Source organism: Spodoptera frugiperda, chromosome 14, assembly GCF_023101765.2.
Source record: "Spodoptera frugiperda isolate SF20-4 chromosome 14, AGI-APGP_CSIRO_Sfru_2.0, whole genome shotgun sequence".
In the NCBI taxonomy this organism is placed as follows: Eukaryota; Metazoa; Arthropoda; class Insecta; order Lepidoptera; family Noctuidae; genus Spodoptera; species Spodoptera frugiperda.
The window spans coordinates 4,104,709-4,124,719 of record NC_064225.1 but is presented as its reverse complement, the minus strand read 5'-3'; the positions used below and the strand labels follow the sequence as shown (position 1 = coordinate 4,124,719).

Sequence of the window (20,011 nt, the reverse complement as noted above, 5' to 3'; positions counted from 1 at the left end):
AAAGGTGAACCAAAATTTTATTTCTTACTAGCTTTTGCCCGCGACTTCGTTCGCGTGGAATAGTGACTTCCGGCAAATTTTTGGTTTTAACCACATAGTTCCCGATCTCGCGGGATCTCTTCAAAAATGAGATGTGGAAGATATTCCAGGGAACTCTTCAAAAATCAACATAATGAGCTCTGCGTTTGAATTTAATAGATGTATACTCACTTAGGGCATTGAAAAAATAGTTTAAAAACGGACTTAAACTAACTTAAAACTAAAGAAAGCTACGAATTACGAATTTATAACAATTAAAAAATAAACTATATTACAACCTATCCTCTATGCTATAATAACCAAGCTTTAAATAATTTAAAAGAAACGACTTAAATCTAATCTAATTAATTTATAAATTAGACTTACAATTTTATTAAAAAAACTAACTACAGTATACTAATAATCGATATCAAACTAAACCTACGTTAAATAGTTTAACCAAAAAACCAGGAAAACCCAACAAATAAACTTATTAATTGACAAATACAACGAAACCAATTTAGAATATACGAAACAGCAGGACCACTACAGACAAATAATCATACGACTGATAATACACTTTTTCTACGATAGTACCGAAGCGCTCGGCCGATACCCAACCAAATGAATGTAACGAAACCATAGCGCGATCTATTTCGATCCCAACGCCATCTATCGAGGATAAAGACAACTTGGATTATTTATTTATACTCCGTTCGGGCATTTTCTTTGTACTAAAAGTTTAATTATATTGATATTATTTTTTTCATACCTTTTTACTATTTATTTACTTTTTTCGATGAATTAAAACAATAACATGAACCGAAGTCGTGTAACGATCGACATAGAATTATCTATACTCCGTTAGAGCATTTTCTTTGTACTAAATGTTTTATTATATTGATATTATTTTTTTCATACCTTTTTACTATTTATTTACTTTTTTTCGATAAATTAAAACAATAACATGAACCGAAGTCGTGTAACGATCGACATAGAATTATTTATAAATAATTTATTTCTTATTTTTATTTTTTGTTTTTTGAAATAAAAATATATCTATGTCCTTTCTAAGGTTCTAAACTATATCTGTACCAAATTTCAACCAAATCCGTCAAATAGTTGCGGAGATTAATGGTATAAGCATAGAATGTTCGACGTGATTCTTTAATTTGACATAACTTTTTTATTTATGAACCGATTGACATGAAACAAACACTAAATGTAAATTTAAGCATCCCACAATATATTCGTGAAAACCGCATCCAACTCGGATCAGCCGTTTCTGAGATTAGCGCGCACAGACGAACAGACAAACAGACAAAAAAAAAGTTAATTACATTTTTGGGTTCGACATCGACATAACAATAACCCCTGCTATTTTTTTTATTTTTATTTTCAATGTACAGACAGCACTTTTCTACGATTTTATTATATGTATAGATCAACTGCCTATACACACTATCAAAAACATATCCTGAACGTCCTACGATACAAATTCTTCGATTTTTTTTAGGATTGCTTTTCTTTTAGCCCCTTTACTTCTACTAGTTTTACGACGGCACAATCCATCAATCCCCCATTTATAAGGGAGTGTTGAAAGATAACTCGTGAATAAACTCGTATTTTTATTTCTCGATTGGAATGCGTTATCGGCAGCTACACTGTTTAATGGATTCCAGTTTTATGTTTCGTTTTTAACAACCGATGCGAATGGTATGTCTGGATAGATTGTGTTACTTTGTTGCTAGGTAACGCAGATACGGATCGATGGTTCTTTACGAAATTTTTAACATAGTACAAGGTACACCCATATTTCTTTTGCTTCATCGTAGTCTTTCTGAGATTACTCTTTTTATTATTACGAGTAATATTTCTTCAAATAATGTACGCATACTTTTCTTCATCATCATCAGCCGAGAGACGTCCACTGTTGAACAAAGATTTTCCCCTAAGTCCTCCACGTAGAACGACAAGCCGCCACCTGCACCCACTGGCTCCTGTGACTCTGACGATGTCGTCGGTCCACCTATTGGGAGGTCGGTCCACCTATTGGGAGGTCTGCCCTCGTTATGTCTTCCAGTCCGCAGTCGCCATACTCTATCCTCTATATTACTTGTCCTCTATCTTTCCTAGCCATACTTAATCCATCATCATCGGCTTTTGACACTTTACTACTCGATTATGGGTGTCTTCTAATGTTGCTCTAAAAGTCTTGAGATAAAAGAGTAGTTTCTGGAAACGTTTACATGAAAACAGCAACCGAATTAATAACAATTCATTAGAAATACTACAGAAAATTCCAGACACAATTAATAATAAGACGACCTATTAACACAATTTAACAACAAAACACCCAAAAACAATTCAAAGCTAAAGCCCTGCTTCACAACACCTTAAAACACGGAACGACAAAACAAAATATTATCCAAAGTCTCAAAAACAATTGTTTTAATACCGCCCCAAACAATTCTTTGTCCCGCCGTATATTGTCCTGTCTCTAAGATTTTTAATTAAAATAGTTTACAAGTTCTAAGGAGGTGCTTAACTTTTTGCTTGAATAAGATTGGAAAGTTTTACGCCATCGTAAACAGTGTGGGTATTAATTGCTGTACCATGTTCTTGCGAAACACGTTTTGAATTTAAGTATAATGGTTTATTAATTTCCTTCAGAGCCTTAGTTGAGGGAATGTGGGATTTATGCGATTATCGTTTTTGTTGTTTTTAAATTAGAGTTTTTTTTTAGTTTGAATCTAAATTTGCTTTATATTAATGACATAATGATACTTTGTTGGTTTGAATTCCTCAATTAGGATAGTATCTTTATCTTTTTTTACATGGGACAAGCCCACCACAACCTCCCAAAATTGCTGCAACTCCTGTAAGCCATCATTTACAGTAGCTACAACAATGAAAACACCGGAACAATGAAGTACGGTATCTCAGGGGCATGAATAACTGTCTTGCATCTTGCAATGAAATAAATCAGAAAATATTATTAGAAGAGAAGAACATGTGCCCTTGTCCATACAATGCAACGTCCACGTTTCACCAGTTACTTTATCAGTTCATAGTATAGGATAGTATACTGTTTTTTTTTAAGCGGGGAAATTCATCCAATTTTTCTTCCCGCCTTGGGCGAGGTGAGAGAGATTGAGAGACTCGTACTGACTAAAAACCATCCCGTTTCTACTCCTGAATTTCGGGCCGGAGCCCTGGTAAACCCGCTAGGTAGACTGCAGCTCCGGATCAGGCATCACCCCTTCTGGGCCCAATCTGTGGTGGTCTGATGGCTCTTTGAGACGCGCGCACGATAGGTTAGGTGTACACCTGCTTATACAATGTATCACCCACTTTTCACCTTTGTATTATATGCCCGTGCTATTTTACACCAACCAAAAAATCCAGTGATCTTTTCAACCTGACAGTGACAAAGGGTCAGCGCCTAAAACCAACAAACAAAACCTACCCATCTAAATCTGAACATCTTCAAAAAATAATCAAAAAGAAAAGAAAATAGCTAATATATTTTCTGTTTCCGATAAAGCGGCTCTTGGATCGAAAAGAACAAATACTTTCACGCAGGTTTGAGCTTTCCGAAATAACATTGGAATTGAATGGGGGCGGCTCTAGTACTTAGAACGATAACTAAGTTCTGGGTGAAAGGTTTTAACGTTAGGGCTCTCTGTAGGAGTAGGCAAGCATTATGTTTGTAGATATAAAGGGGTGAATGAACTGCGAATTTACTTGTGATCTATTTATATAGGCTTTGGGTCGCGCCGTAAGATAATAACCGTGATAGTCTAGGGTTGGTCGAACGCCTAAATAAGCAGACAATGGATGTCAATCTTAGTACGTTGTAGAGATCAAATGGCTTCAGGTATTAATTAGGACGTAGAGCTCTCTAATAGGAATAGGACAAGTGTACTTAATGAAGAACAAAGTAAAAGGTCAGAAAAAAGTAAAAATGTTATTATAATAATTGACTGCACAGTTGGCACGGTGGCTGGGCAACCGGCTGCCGCACAACGTGTAGCGGGTTCGATTGCCGCACATACCAACTCTTTGTGTGATCGCTGTTCCGGGTCTAGGTGTCATGTGTAGTGAACTTGTATGTTTGTAAACGAACCCACGATACATTGTAATGATTTTATAATAATGCTAATTATAGGTACTGCTTTGTAGCTCAATTACTAGTAAGTAATTCTTGAACATAATATCTCACCTTCGGTATCCATATTTCAGCGATATTAAAAACATGCTCAATAAGTTACAGATACTGAAGTTGCGATCAGATTTTCTTAATGTCATTAGAATTTATTTTCTAAATGAACGTCCCTAAGGTATGTTTTCATCTAAATCAACTTTAGAAACTCAGAATATTTTGACGACGTTGACCGAAACCGTTTTATGGAAATAGCGTTTAGTTTGGAAATCTCATTTTGTGAGGTCAATGACTTTTAAACTAATTTATTGCTAGAAGTCAAAGAAATTATGTTTGTGAGAAGAATCACCTTTGATGTGGACAGCTCATTAGGTTTTGTTTAGCTCGGTTCACATTTAAATAAAATATTTAATTAATTAGTCATAAATTAATGTAAGTAGATAATTTGATTTTGTGTGTAACTTTTTTCATGGTGAACAAAGGATTGCGATAAGCGATACTAATGTTTTAAAACTCATCAATATTATAAATGTGGAAGAGCCATGCTTTGACACAATTGGGCCGGCTCGACAGGAGTGATACCACGGCGTCATAGAAATCCGGCGTGAAATAACGCTTGCGTTGTGTTTCGTTGCTGAGCGAGGTTACTAAAGGCCCAATTACCCACCTTCCCAATCATCCCTAATCCCCAAAAGGCCGACAACGCACTTGTAACGCCTCTGGTGTTTTAAGTGTCCATGGGCGGTAGAGATTGCTTACCATCAGGCCGTCTGCTCGTCTACCGGCTTATACCACAAAAAATCTATAGTTATCTATGAGAACTACTATTGTCCCATATATTATTACGTACATATTTTAAAGTATATAAAAAAACAAAATATGTAAGGAATTCATTGCTCCAAAGCATTTTTTATTACAATATATTTTTATCCAATACCTTGTAGATCTCCGTAATAAATTTAATCAATACGGAATTCAACCTCGCTACATATTACACAGCACAGCAATCAATCGCCAACCCACTCAAATTTTATTACATCAACAACAAAATTTCATAATTGAAAGCGTTCAAAAGTTAGTCCACGATCGTTAAAACAACGACAAATAATTATGAGTTTACTAAATATATTAATTAATTAAGAACAAAGAGCGTGGGCGGAGTGCGGAGGGCGGAGGGCCATAACTAACGAATTAATACACAGAATTCATAAATATTGTTATTTCAATCTTTGAAGCTTATTGAAATTAATCCCACATAGTCAAATGAAATATCACATCTTTTAATCCGTGAACGATTAAATGTATGGGAACACATGTACAATGTAAAACCTATGGGCTTTTGCTTTGCGGCTTTATATTTTACTAGTGTAGGCTCCGTGACGTCACCGCGTCTGCGTACGCTGTTCATGATGAAGAGTCCCTCTGTGACTCGAAACTAGTAGAGCTTTTAGCAATATGCTAACCACCTATTACACGGGACTTATAACACAAATGGTGAAAAGTGTGTGTACATTGTACAGCGGCATTACGTGCCATAATGTGCACCTCTGCCTACCCCTTCGGTGATAAAAAGCGTGACGTTTTATATAATAAGAATCTCACGATAATTATTATAAAAATATACATATATTACTTACTAATCTTCACTAAGTCCAACAATAAATCATAGTAGCTCCTCCAAATACTCCCAAAACATAAACTTTACCAAAGATCACATAGTAAGATGTCATCGCACTTAAACCGCAGGGGGATAACTATTAATTTGATCAAGTATTTAGTATGAACCACTAGGGTTTAGCCACAAGACAGTACCCGCAAGAGATATTCAACACAACCTCAAGGTCATTGTTAGGTGTACATACATATGAAATTCTTTGGAAATTAAATACTGAAGTGTAACCAAGGGTTGAGTAGTAACTTAAGAAAATAGACGAGAAGATTTCAGTGTTCAAAATTCTCAGCAACAAATTGAATACAGCTTAAAATGTATTTTTTTTTATTTATACATGACACAACTATCAAATAAATAACACGTCATTTAATAAGTTATAAAAGTCGATATTAACTAACTATTATTATTATTAATTTTTTTAATCTAAATTTTTATTAGGGCTTTTTTCCTAATCGGAACATGACAGCCCCATTATATGATAACTAACTATTATTGTTAAAGTAAAATGAATTCCCATCAAACAATGACCGGTTTCAGCCTATAAATGGGACACTGCTGACCAAAGATCTCTTTTCACACGGAGAAAGTTTGAGCATGATGGTGATGCTTTGCATACTCGATGTGGGTTGGCGATGTCAAATGTACAATTAAAAATTATAGGCTTTGTCCCGATGTTCTACGAAGATGTAATAACTAAGTCGTGAAACTATGTGACCGCTTCCACTGACACTAAGCTATAAAGCTATGCGAGGAAGATGCGCAGCTCGAGCATGCAATGTATCGATAGTAGGGAGACCATACATAGCACGCATCTTTCCATATAAAAAACATAGCTTAGCTGAGTCCGTTTACGCAAGCACTATGCTATGTGTACCAATGAATATGATTGGTTGAAGCCAACCGCATCCACAGCAACGTAGCATACCACATACAGATGGAGAAGCACCCTTTTTATCAACCATCATTCTTTCTTCACAAAAATGTAAAGGTAAATGCACTATAGACAAAACGAAAAAAAATACCGGTTTCATGATGAAGTAGTGTCTACTACTTTTTCTCGAGAACAACTTTTTCTTTTAAAGTTTTCGAATAAAATCTTGTATTTCAAGGGCTTTTTGCACCATTTAAAGAAATGTTTCGTTTAGTTTTAAAACTCCTTACTACCTGAAATTTAATTAAATGTAGCATTTTAGATGGTCGTTTCAAATTGAATGTTTACTATTCATGTTTACTATTTTAAATAACTGACAAGTAATATTTTTTTTTGCAGAGGAGGTATAGAAGCTAATCTAGATAGTCCAGAAGCTAAATTCAAAGAGTATTTTTCGAGTAGTAAGATGACGAGATAACATATGTGACATATGTATTAATGATTCACCTAGTCTAAAGAGAGAATTTATATCACAAATATCTTTTTAATTTTAAGTGACCCCTAGAATAGGTGACTATTAACATTTTTTTTATTATTTAATTTTATATGTAATACCTAACATAACAAGTGAGGTATGAAGAAGAACGCTATGAGTAGTAAGATACATATCTTACCTCAAACACCTCTGTTAAATGAGTGTGAGAGTGAGAGTAAATCGATTTAAATGAATGAATACTTTGAGGTGAGTTTAGATGCTACCTATCGGTAAGTAACTCTTAAATTGCACATTTCAAATTCAGCAAACATAAAACAAAGCTATCATATAAGTACACATTAAATATGCCCGCCCAATTACACCAACATTTGACCCAACCTTCCAATCCAAATATTTGTCCAAACAGCATTCTTCAACAAGCTGATTAGGCCAATATAAGCAATGCGAATCGACCCTCCCAGTTCGAAAAGAGAAAACGGTCCTATTTGACCGTTGGGCAATTTTTCGCACTATTTCACCTGTCCGAAGCAACACGCGGCCTTTTTTACCCCCTTGGTGTTTAAGGGTTACACTGGATACGACAGTTTGTATTGTAAGAATTTTATTTTTAGAGAAATTGTGTTGGGTTCTTATTTTACAGTGTATTTTAAGACGTAAAAGTGGGTTTTTTTACGTCAATTCGTGGGTAGAATTATTTGTACAAAGTATTTATAAATTCTAAAAGTGTTGTTGGGCTCATTGTCAAGATTTTGTGAGATTACTTTAACTTAAGTTATATGAACATATCTAACCTCACGCCTGTCTCTCATGAGAGTAAGCAGAGAAAATGGAGCACCAATTGCTGCGTATCTTATATACTTCTTTAGTAAGAAATCAAGAAAAATAATGATCATTGTTCTCCCAAAAGTATATCATCAGAAAAAAAAAGATGAAAGCCTTATTCGCATAAAATACAACAGTGACTTTAAACAAACTATCATGACAACAAATATACAATCTTATTATCTTTCCAATTTAGTCTAAAATATATAAAAGAAAAACAGCTTTTCATTAATACGTTAAAAGCATAATTCCCATAAAATGTTGTATTTTGAACGAACTTGACTTTGAACGAACTATCATAACAATAGATATTCAATCTTATTATTTTGGCAATTAAGTCTAAAACACATGAAAGAAAAACAGTTCCTCATGAATACTGTACTAATACTAATACATACATCGATCTGTTGAATCTCATTATCAAGTAAACATCTATTATACATCGATCTGTTGAACTCACTGCAGAATACACTAGACATTTTTCTCCGTCGAACCGAACAAAATCTTGTTCCAAAAATAAAACAACTGACTCCACTGCTAATCCCAGAAAGACGGCTCCATATACCTTACTCTCTTACAAAGCAGAATATATTTAGATCATGGGCTGCGTCCCTTATATTTTTTTTTTCGAATGCTGATTGCGTACCGGAAGACGGTCTGTTTTTGTTCCTCGATCACGGTCAGATAACTTTTCTATTTTCAGCTCTATATAGTTCTATTTATAGAATAATTATACGTAGTAGTGTTGGCTAAAAGTTTAGTGTGTGAACGTGTGACGTACGTTGTTTGTATGAAAGTAATTAGAACAATTATTGAGATTATAATTTTGGTTCTACCTTTTGAATACTATTTTGTATTAAATTGTTTAGATTACTAGGTTTTATGTGAAGGAATTGATTATAATTTATTTGCTTGTATAGATTTAGCCTATGTCCTTAAGCTGCGGACTATCTAGCGGATTACCAAGGCTCCGGCTCGAAAAGTAGAAGTAGGGACGGGGGTAGTTTTTAGTTAGTAAATGTCTGACACTCCCTCTCGCCTCGCCCAAGGTGGGAAAAGCCATTGGATGATTTTCCTCTTTAAAAAAAAGCTTATGTCCTTATACATACTTTCAACTCTATATAAGCATAAAACATAAAAAGATATCAAACAAAATTACTTCTGCATTTACAAAACTAATTGAGATTTTTCACATAACAGTGAAAAAATCTTCATGCAAATAGAGCGACTGCATGTATAATATATTTCACGATTTTCAAATTCAATTTATTTCTAAACTTTCACATATTTGCTCTGCACTATATGTTATTTACCCCAGTACACACCTAGTATCGTCGAAATGCTACGAAGTTGCTACGGCGTAGCACTGCTCAAGAATGCTACGACGTAGCTAGTAAACGTAGCGCTGTCAACGGATTTAAAAATAAAATATGTTGCTTCGTAACGGTGTGTTCATAAGGTGCATTTTTCAATGATTTTTAAAGAAAAGATGCAATAAATGAATAAAATAGAACGATATGAGAAAGAGAGGTGTTTGAGTTAGAATACATTGATTTAAATAAAATTTAGGTTACCGTAAAACATGGCAACTTTACCATATTTTGGAACAAAAAACGAAATATATTTTTAACCATAAGACGCATAGAAACCAAAACAATATATTTAGAATCGTAGTCTATCTGGCTCACTTTACCGTAATCTTCATTATATACAAACACTTATTTTAGCCGTAGTAAAGAAAAAACAACATGGGTAAAGATACCAATTTTTTGGCAACTTTACCTACGCTCCGTATTCATCGTGTATTGCATATTAAAGAGTTGTTGAGGTACAGAGGGCTTCATCTAGGACCTCTTCGTATTATAATGCAAACAATATGAGGAAATCTATAAAGATAACGGCTACACAGACAGGAGGGAAAGTTGCCACGGGTTTCATCGTAATTTACATACAAATAATTTGTTACGCTCGGGGTTGTCAAAAAAGGAGGAATTTTTTTATGACATGTATATTTAAAAAAAAAATTAATAAACCTTAAACCTAAAGTAAAAAAACGCACAAATTTTTAACATAAATATTATTTCTTTTTAAACTAAATTAAGTTCTAAAATTTTAAGTATATATGTTTAAAATAGCAAAAAAGGCTACAAAATAATGTTTAATCCTTGACTTTTTAATTTTATGACTTCACTATCTCCATAGCTAATTTTAACATCACTTCCGTATAATTTTTATAGTGTCTAGCTCCGAGTTTTCTGCGGTTTTGTTTCATGATAGCCAATTTGGCTCTAAAACAAAAGGTATTATTAAATACATTATAACTTATCATCCAGGATATTCACTATTATGCTGTGAAATTTAGGTATTCGAAAATGGTTACATACACACAAACAAGAAAAAAAACATTTATTGCCAACCCTAACTGTAGGCAAAGTTGCCACAAAGCAGGCCGTGGCAACTTTACCTAACCTGTGTCAACATTACCGAAGCGATTATTTATCAATAAATTAAAGAAAAAGCAATTGCTGACATTACAACAGTAATCCCAACTATATTATACATAAAAGATCAAAATTTCACTCACCTGTGACAAATAATTAAGGCTCTGTAAGCACAATTTAGGCACTACTAACTTTTAGCACATTTTCACGCACTACACTGTGACGGTCATTACTGGCATAATAGCAGTCTGGCGTCTACGCAAAATGTAGTAAATATTTCCTTTTAATGTCTAAAAAATACTACTATTACAAAACAGAATTCCAGTGGGTAAATTTTTAGATAAATGAGTTTATACCGAATACCTATAGTATGGTAAAGTTGCCACGGGTCCGGTAAAGTTGCCATAGTTTACCGGTACTAAAAGGAAATGAAATATATATTTTATCCCGGTATGGAGTTCTGGTAAAATAATTTAGTGGCGTAAGCTAGTATAATATGAGTTTTATGTCAGTCACTCTTATTATAAATTACTAGTACTTCGCCACCTCTGAATTTCCCTGTTTTTTTCTTGATTTTTCTTTGCTATAATAAATGCGTGGAAATCGGTTCATACCATCTGGGGTTATAACGTCAGGAAGGAAAACCCGACTTATTTTTATATAATAGATAATAGAAGACAAGAAATTAAAATATATCCTCATAATACACAGAGATCAGATCAATGACCTAAGAATCCACGTGACCATTCAAATGCGAGCTCTTAAATCGTACAAATAAAAGCTTCAAGCACAAGATTTCCTTATTAAAAATCTCTTTCACGTCTATGGACGCAAATCGGCTTTTTATCTTCGATTGTACTAGAGACTTTTCAAAGATTTAATGGGCCAATAAATTCATTGCGATTCCGATCTTGAGAATATCTACAAGGTATTTTAGTTACATTGGCTATCGTTAGTTTTTAGTGCTCTTAAATCTTTTCTGAGGCTACTATAATGTGCGCTAGTGTATATAGATACATATACATATTATGTGTATATTGTACGGGATACTGAGTGTAGCTTTTTTATGGTATAAGCCGGTAAAGGAGCTGACGGATCACCTGATGGTAAGAAAACGTCACCACCCATGGACAATCGAAACACCAGAGGCGTTACAAAAGCGTTGCCGGCCTTTTGGGGGTTAGGAATTTAAGGGTTGTTGGGGAATCGGGGATGGGCTGGTAAAAACAGGTATCACTGATGCAAATGTATAAACGAAAGTGATATCAAAATCAAATTACACATTAAAAAAAAAAGACTAACACAGCTTAGGCTTTAATAAGCCAGTATATTTTTCCAATTTCCTTATTCCACAGATTCATTGTAATTCCATATTTATCATTAAGAACACCAAGCCCTATCACCGTGCGGCACGTTTTTGAGACGCCTGCGTGGATAAATTCTTTTTTTTTCATGAATAAGTGTTTTTGAATGGTAAATTATTATCTCTCCTGATAAGGGGACCTGCCTTTTGTTAGTGCGTGGGACATGACGAGGTTTTGTGTTGCTTAAGTACTTTTGTATATGTTTTTGATTGTTTTACCTAGATGCCTGTATGAGTGTGTGTGGAGAAGTAAAATGTCTATCAAATTCTGGGTTATGTCTCATAAATATGTTTTATTTATTGTAAATTTTTTTAAAGGGTGAAAATCATTAAATGACTTCTCCCACTTTGAGCAAAGCTAGAAAGAGTGTCAAACTTTTACTGACTAAAAACCATCCGGAGCCCGGTAACCCGTTATGCAGTCCGAGATATTTTTTTACCTACTATTGTTACAACAAATTTGATTACTTTTGACTGCAAAGATTAAGACACATTCAATATCTCTACTCTAAATGGAATTTGAACCCTCACATCACACTATAAGTTTGAAAATCGTAAGACTCAGACTACTTCTTGCCCTAATAATATTAAATCTGACAATTACAGTAGACAAATTTGTCTTCAAGAATACTAAAATGGAACATTTGGTCACCGTACTTTAGGACTGTGAGACGAAAGCGTTTGTCGCTCACAGGGTAGAATTATTTCATCTTGTTTCCAGAAAATGTTAAGCATCCTCGCAGATAGAATAAATTCTTTGTTTAAATTCATGTAGACATACCGTCGTACTGTAGTTGTTATGTTAAATAACATATGATATAAGTTCTGTGCCTTACATAAACGTCCTTATGTCTTGAGCCAGAAGGGTGCTTTTATTTAATTCATAGAACAAAGTCTGGAGTAGAAGTCAATAGTATTAAATAACGCTATCTTGAAAAGCTATGTAAATATACGTTTCTATGTAACAGAGATGGTTGAGTAAAAATATATTGAGATTGTATAACAGTTTGTTTTGTTTGCTGTGAAAATTGTTGTAGACAAGACTTAACCTTTTGTCTGTCAGTATACGAGACACAATATTATAGAAAACACAGTGTGTCTCGCGTAGATCTGCGATTAATCTAAAATATTGCCTTATTGACTCCAACAGACTTATCCAACAGACAAACTAGGCATATAGTGTGTTGGACTGTACACCAGTTTATAAGTTTTTAACATGTACCTTTTAACAAATAAATAAATAAAAAAATAATAATTTATTTTCTAAACACAAACTTCAAACCTTGCACTAAAGTCATGGGGCCAGACTCGTGCGTACGACGCGTCACATTCTGCGTGCGCCTCAGAAAGCCATCAGAACTCCATAGATTGGGCCTAAAAGTGCTGATGCTTGATCCGGAGCTGCGGACTACCTAGCGGGTTTACCGGGGCTCCAGCTCGAAAAGCAGGAGGCAGGAGTAGGAACGGGGTGGTATTTAGTCAGTAAAAGTTTGACACTCCCTTTCGCCTCGCCCAAGGTGGGAGATGCCATTGGATTATTATACCCAAAAAAAAACCAGGCAGTTAAATGTAATTGCAAAATTGAACTCTTAAAACAAGGAATTTAATTCACAATCCCAACACGGATAAGCGAAAGAAAAATCTAGAAGTAAATAAAAACATTTAATTAATGAAAAGACGAGTAATAAAAATTTTATTTACTGTAGCGCTGTCGAAACGAATCATTTAATCGGTCCGTTGAAAAACCTGCCCATGGGAATTAATCTAATTCCGGAGTGCTTTGCACTGGAATAAGTAAACTGCTATAAAACTAACTTTTTCGACGGTCTACTAGTGATGGGACGGAGAACTAGGATTGAGTTAGTCGATCAACTTGGACTTTAGGATAGTTATATTGTACGTGTTGGTAATTATTCTAATAATGTAGTTAACTTATGTTTATTGTGTAGTAATTATTCTAATTATGTAGTTAGTTATTACTTTTATTTAGTCTATGTATTTAAGTTTAAGTAATTGTAAGTATAATTTTTAATCTTCTTATATTGAAAAAGCTGCTATTAAACTTTGCTGTATTATGTAGTTATGTAATCAATGTAACAATATTAGGTACAATATAGAATTACACTTTGTGAGTGTATAAGTGTAATTATTTCAGATTTATTCTTTTAACATTTTCGAAAACAATAATTTATAATACAAAAGTAGGATAATAATATTATCCTGACAAAATGTCGCAAATATTTTAATGTGCTAGTAAACCATATTGTACTTTTATTTTTGGACATGATCCCGAATAGTTGTACTTTAAATAAAACATGAGTAGCTGTGGATACATTCTTTTTTCACACAAAATCCTATTTGAAGCCCACTCCAGCTCTATTGATTGAAGTTTACAAGACCGAATGGTGTTCAAATAAATATAGCAGCGAACAATTTGATTTAACCAACATTCAAATGTGCTTTTGATATTGTAGTTCTTAAATTAAAACTTACACTAACTGCCATACTCAGAGTCATTTAATGGTTACTTAACTCATCCTTAGCAATTGTTTTCGGAACAAAATCGGTTACTAAGGAATAGTTTAAGTAATCATGAAATTACTCTGAGTACGACATTAAATATGAAATATGCTAAAATGTGTCCTTGAATAACATATTATAATAAAAATACTACCCCAAAAAAATACGCGAATAAAAATTAATCCAATTGGTCGTCTACTCCCCGAATGATCCGTCATGTGGCAATTGAATCCGATCCATACAAATATATGAATCGAATCGAAAAAATATTCAATACATTAAAGATGAAAGAAAAACAGATCACCCAAACACAGATGACCTTTCCTGAATAGCCGATTCACTAAGCTGTATCGATTACAGATCCGATTATAATTCGACATCGGATAAATCGACTAGGGTTGAACGGTTGGTTCTGCATCATTACGTCACTAGCTCATCGCGTATTCGTTTCAGGGTTGTCTCGTAAAAATTGGCATTAGTTCACACTTAGCTTTGGCGCTTAAAATTCAAGTGGGTATGTCGTTTTTGCATTGAAAGTGGCAATTACCTTACTCCGTTGGCATGTGTGGACTTGATGTATGAAGTCTTTTGAAGTTTCGAAGTAGAAATGTATAGTTTCATTGAAGAAGTTGGTAGTTGTATAGGTATTTTTGTTAATATAACGTTGCTCTACACTAGGTCTTGTATGGAAAGTGTCTTCTTAACTATTGGCTTTGTGGTTGTAGTCTGTTCTGATGAGGTTTCAGGTTAAAATGACTTTCTAAATGCGACACTTAAGTATTGAAAAGCATGTTTATGTTTTTTTTATATAAAAATATTAGAAGAAAGTAAAACTCGTCTTTAAACTATATAACTCTCAAAAGGTTTAACCTACTGCATATAAGTTTATGACTATGGACGTTTGTTACTCTTTCTCGCAAAAACGACTGAAAGGATCGGGAAGAAATGACAATGCCAGAATCTCTATAGAGCTTTGTCCCACCAAAAAATATATTGTACAGGCATACCAAATGTAGCATTCTATTGCTGCTCTATTAGTGATAACTAAAAACATGATTAAAAACCTTTAGACCTTGCGGTTTCTATATAAATCTAAGAACAAAATATTACATTTAGGTTACGTACCAGTTTAGATTAATTGCAGTTATAATGGTAGAAATAATTAAATTAAGTGCTTTATATTATTACAATGCTATCATAGGGTGTTTAGCTATAAAAGGAAGGAATGTCATCACCAATATCACCTTTAGTAATCCTATTTTTAATTCATAATCATAACGAAACAACAATGTAAACAGAACAGACAGAGCGAATGTCAAATAATGACTTTTTGGACATAACTGACACACGCACGCCAATGACGTTTCGTTACATCTAATCACTAACGTTCAAACACGAAATAATAATTAGAATATGCATTCATTATAATATATATTATAAAAATAAATAAATTAACTAACAGTATGTATTTATACCAAATTCATATTAAAATCCGTACACATTACATTAATAAATCTTTTTTTTATTGAATGACTCTTTGTGTTCCTTGTGCAAGCGTACTAAGAAACGCAGATAGTCGCGATAAATACAGGAAGTAGGCCTTGGGTTTTTTTAAATTCTTTTTATTTCCTAATTTTTATCCGCAACTTTATCAGAATAATAATTAAGTAACCAAAGGTCTTATTTTCATTGCATAATATTGATTAATTTACATTTCTTGTACATTGATGAAATTAAGTGGGGCAGGATCTGGCATTGTCATTTGGAATAGGGATCGATTATAGTCTAGGATAACACATAAGCTACTGTTTATCCCATAGGAACGCGAGCAAAGCCGCTGGTAGAAACTAGATTTCCTTAAAATTGACACCAATGTGAACTCATCAAAAAACACAAAACAAAACCAGGTCCTTAGGTACGCAGTGTTCAAAACTACGCAAAAAACCTCGAAAGGCTTCCCAAAGCAGTTCCATCATAAATTCCCATCTGTTACTCCAGCAATATACTGATTAAGTCCAATACAGGGCCAGACACGTACCGGCCATTTCCTTAACAAAAGAGGAAGGAAAAATAAATCTACCATAATGTTTAGGTAAAATTCTTAAAGAAAACGAGGACCGCATTCACTGGGTTTAATCACCGGGTTCAGTATATATAAATAGTGGGACGTGAGCTAATAGATTTGAATGGGTTATGTAATGATGCGTTGGTGGTTTTTGCTGTGTCAATTTTTGGGGTTTGGAACCGTAATAGGCGTCGAATGGGATGATTTTGTAAAAGCGTGTGTTAAATCGACACCAGCAATTTATACTACGCTAACTCGAAATTTGGAAAAAACTTTTTTTATGCCAAGTTGCTTAAAATGTGTGTTTACATACGTCATAAAAAAATTGAGAAGAAATATGCAAAAATAAGAAAGTTACAAATCTTATAAAACGCTAAGTAAAGGTACTTTTTGAAATCACTCGATTTATATTACGCCAACTATTATTAGCGAAGTGTGCGCGGGGATCACTTTGGTCAAAATCTGTGCAACACTGCGCTAGCTCATAGTTAGCGTAGTTTAGTGCGTTCGTGTGTATACTTGTCGTTTGTAAAATGAACGACTTAGCGACTTTTACATAGTAAATACTTATGTGTTAACGTATTAATTAGTTTATTAATGGTACGCTGACTATTCTTTTTGTAAGTAAGTACACGTTCTTTATAAAAATATTGAAATATGCATCAGATGATTGATCATGCACTACGACGTCCCGTACTACACTACGTTAACATAAGTTAGACGTGTATAAGATGTAATTTTTTTTTGATGAATTACGTTTATATACGGCTAACTTGCGCTAAATCAAAAAATAGAAATAATTAAGGGAATATAAATATGAGATATTACAATGAATAAATTAAATATTAAGCATACCAAATTTCAAAAAAGTATCTTAATTAATGTAAAAGTTATCACGTTTTTCCCTTTAAACGCCTCTACTGTAAAGTACGCTTTTTGAGTTAGCGCAGTATAAATTGCTGGTGTCGATTAATGTATTTTGTTATTCGTGTTTTATGCAATGATGTTAGTATAACAGTGTTAGTTTTAAGGTTGCATCTTAGATATAGCTACTAAACTCATGGTCCTTTGTATCCTATTTTTAATTTAAGCAATAAGTGGACATCTTCATCGATGTAGTAGCAATTGTGTAGTGCTGAGCTCATAACATTTTGATTTCCAAGAAATATGTGGTTTTATTTTACAAATGACTGCACGGTTGGCGCGGTGACTGGGCAACTGGCTGCCGTGTGACGTGTAGCGGGTTCGATTCTTTGTGTGATCCACAAATTGTTGTTTCGGGTCTGGGTATCATGTGCATGTGAAATTGTATGTTTGTAAACGCACCCACGACACAGGAGAAAATCCTAATGTGGGGCAATATTTAAAAAAAAAATCAGCTTTTCTTACAACACTGGTGCATTTTTAGGAAATGAACATCATCATCAGTAATCATATCGAAGGCCTATAAGTGGCCACTGCTGACAAAAGGAAGAGGCCTTTGGTCACGCTGAATAGGTTTGAGCGGTAAGCACCAAGCTTCCTTAACGCGGGTTTGCGATTTAAAACTTATAACTGAAAATTATAGGTCCAGGTTTTCTCACGATGATTTCCTTTATCGTTTGTCAGTAGTGTCTAAATAATCTTAGAAAGGACATAATATATAACTAAGAAAATGTCACATTGGTACTTGCCATTCTAAAGTTTCAAACCTGGTGCCGCTGCTTGCATAAGAAGCGAGCGTCTTAAACGTCCAGGCGACCACGATATCTGCCCCAAACCCTTAAAAAGACGCGAGCAAAATCGCAGGCGGAAAGCCAGTAGCACATAATATGACATCAATGTAGATTAAGACCTCTAAAAATCTCAATAAAAAACAACTAAATCACAGTTGTTTGTTTGAAGGCTGTCCTGATATCAGCATCATTAATGTTTATGATTTTGTTTACGATATTTTTCGCAAAACTGACTGTTTTTTCTTACAAAGCCTCCGTTCTCCTCTTGATTGTACCTCGTTTGGCAAGGGAAGTGGTCACCTGATGTTCGAAATTAATCTTGTTTTATTTGCTTCTTAACAGCTTTGAGGTTGAATTTCGTTTGGCAGGTTAAGGTGTTAAGTACTTATTTTGGATGGCTAATATTGATATGTAAATGGGTTAGTTTCTAGATATTTTATGGATGGTGGAGACAGATTTCCAAATAATGATTGTCACGCCTTTTATCCCCGAAGGGGTAGGCTGAGATGTACATTACGGCACGTAATGCCACTGTACAATGTACACCAATTTTTCACAATTTGTGTTATAACTCCCATGTAATAGGGGGTGAGCCTATATACGGGGCATATTTCCAGACTCCATGCTACTACTGAGAAATTTTCGACAAACCGAAAAAAACCCTAGTAATACCGACCTGGTAATCGAACCCAAGACCCCTTGTCCAGCAGTCGCACTTGCGACCACACCACCAACGAGGCAGTAATTAATGAATTTCTTCATTCAAAATTACATTTATAGCTAAAATACGTATTATATCAATGGAAACATACATTTTATACCAAAAGGACCAGTAATTATGTCCATTAAAATCAATACATACAATATACTACCAAGATAATCTGGTTGTACATGATAAATCGATTGTTTCACATAATAATGTGACTTAATTGCTTGATTTATAGTTCAATTCACATTGTAATGAGAGTGTAGTCATTAAATGTAGGAGTATTAATTAATTATTCTGTTGTACGTATTGCTTCGCGGGTTAAGCGGTGAGTACGTGAATGAAATGATGTTATCGTAAGGTTTCGAGTTGGTTGAATCACTGTTCTATATTCTATTGTAGTCATTGGGAATTCGCAGGTTGATAAATATATGTTTTAAAGACTTTTAATGTAGAATCTATACTAATATTGCTGAAGAAAGCTGAAGAGTTTGTTTGACTATTTGTTTGTTTGTTTGAACGCGCTAATCTCCAGAACTACTGGTCCGATTTGAATAATTCTTTTTGTGTTGAATAGGGCATTTGTCGAGGAAGGCTATAGGCTATAAAATATCACGCTATGACCAATAGGATCCAAGCAGGGCGGGTGAAACCGCGCGGAAGCAGCTAGTTATCAATATTTCTACATTAAACAAATATTAAACACGTCAGGAAATGTGCCCAGTATATGGCAATAGGCTCACCACCTATTGAATGGGATTTACAACATAAATTGTGAAATGTGGATATACATTATACAGTGGCATTACGTGCCATAATATGCATCTTTGCCTACCCCTTCGGGGATTAAAGGCGTGACAATATGATGACGATTATCAATAGTTTTGAGTTATTACCATAAAGCGAATACAAAGAAATGATGTCATAACATAATGCTTGACACTTTACATACAGCGCGAGATGTTACAAACAACGCCTCTCTCTATTTTCCTACATGTAGTCCCATACTACAAACACGTTATTAATCGTTCACATTTTAATGTGCCACTTTTTAAACGACAACCCTTTTACTTACGATATCATTGGGCAGGGCCCATTTGTTTTGTCACATTGCACAATCACGTTATGGCATCTTCTCTCTGTACTTGATTCATGGT

General features: G+C 34.3%; 2 long non-coding RNA genes across 2 annotated transcripts in view; one reads left to right on the top strand and one right to left on the bottom strand.

Annotated features, from left to right (window-relative positions):
• Positions 1-20,011, top strand: part of LOC126911422 (uncharacterized) — a 380,164-nt gene that overhangs the window by 342,242 nt on the left and 17,911 nt on the right. The window lies entirely within an intron of this gene.
• The window catches only part of LOC126911421 (uncharacterized), a 369,919-nt gene continuing 349,925 nt past the window's right edge, over positions 18-20,011 (bottom strand). Inside the window, exon 2 of the long non-coding RNA XR_007705973.1 lies at positions 18-317. This is a non-coding gene — a long non-coding RNA (uncharacterized LOC126911421). The remainder of the gene's footprint in view (positions 318-20,011) is intronic.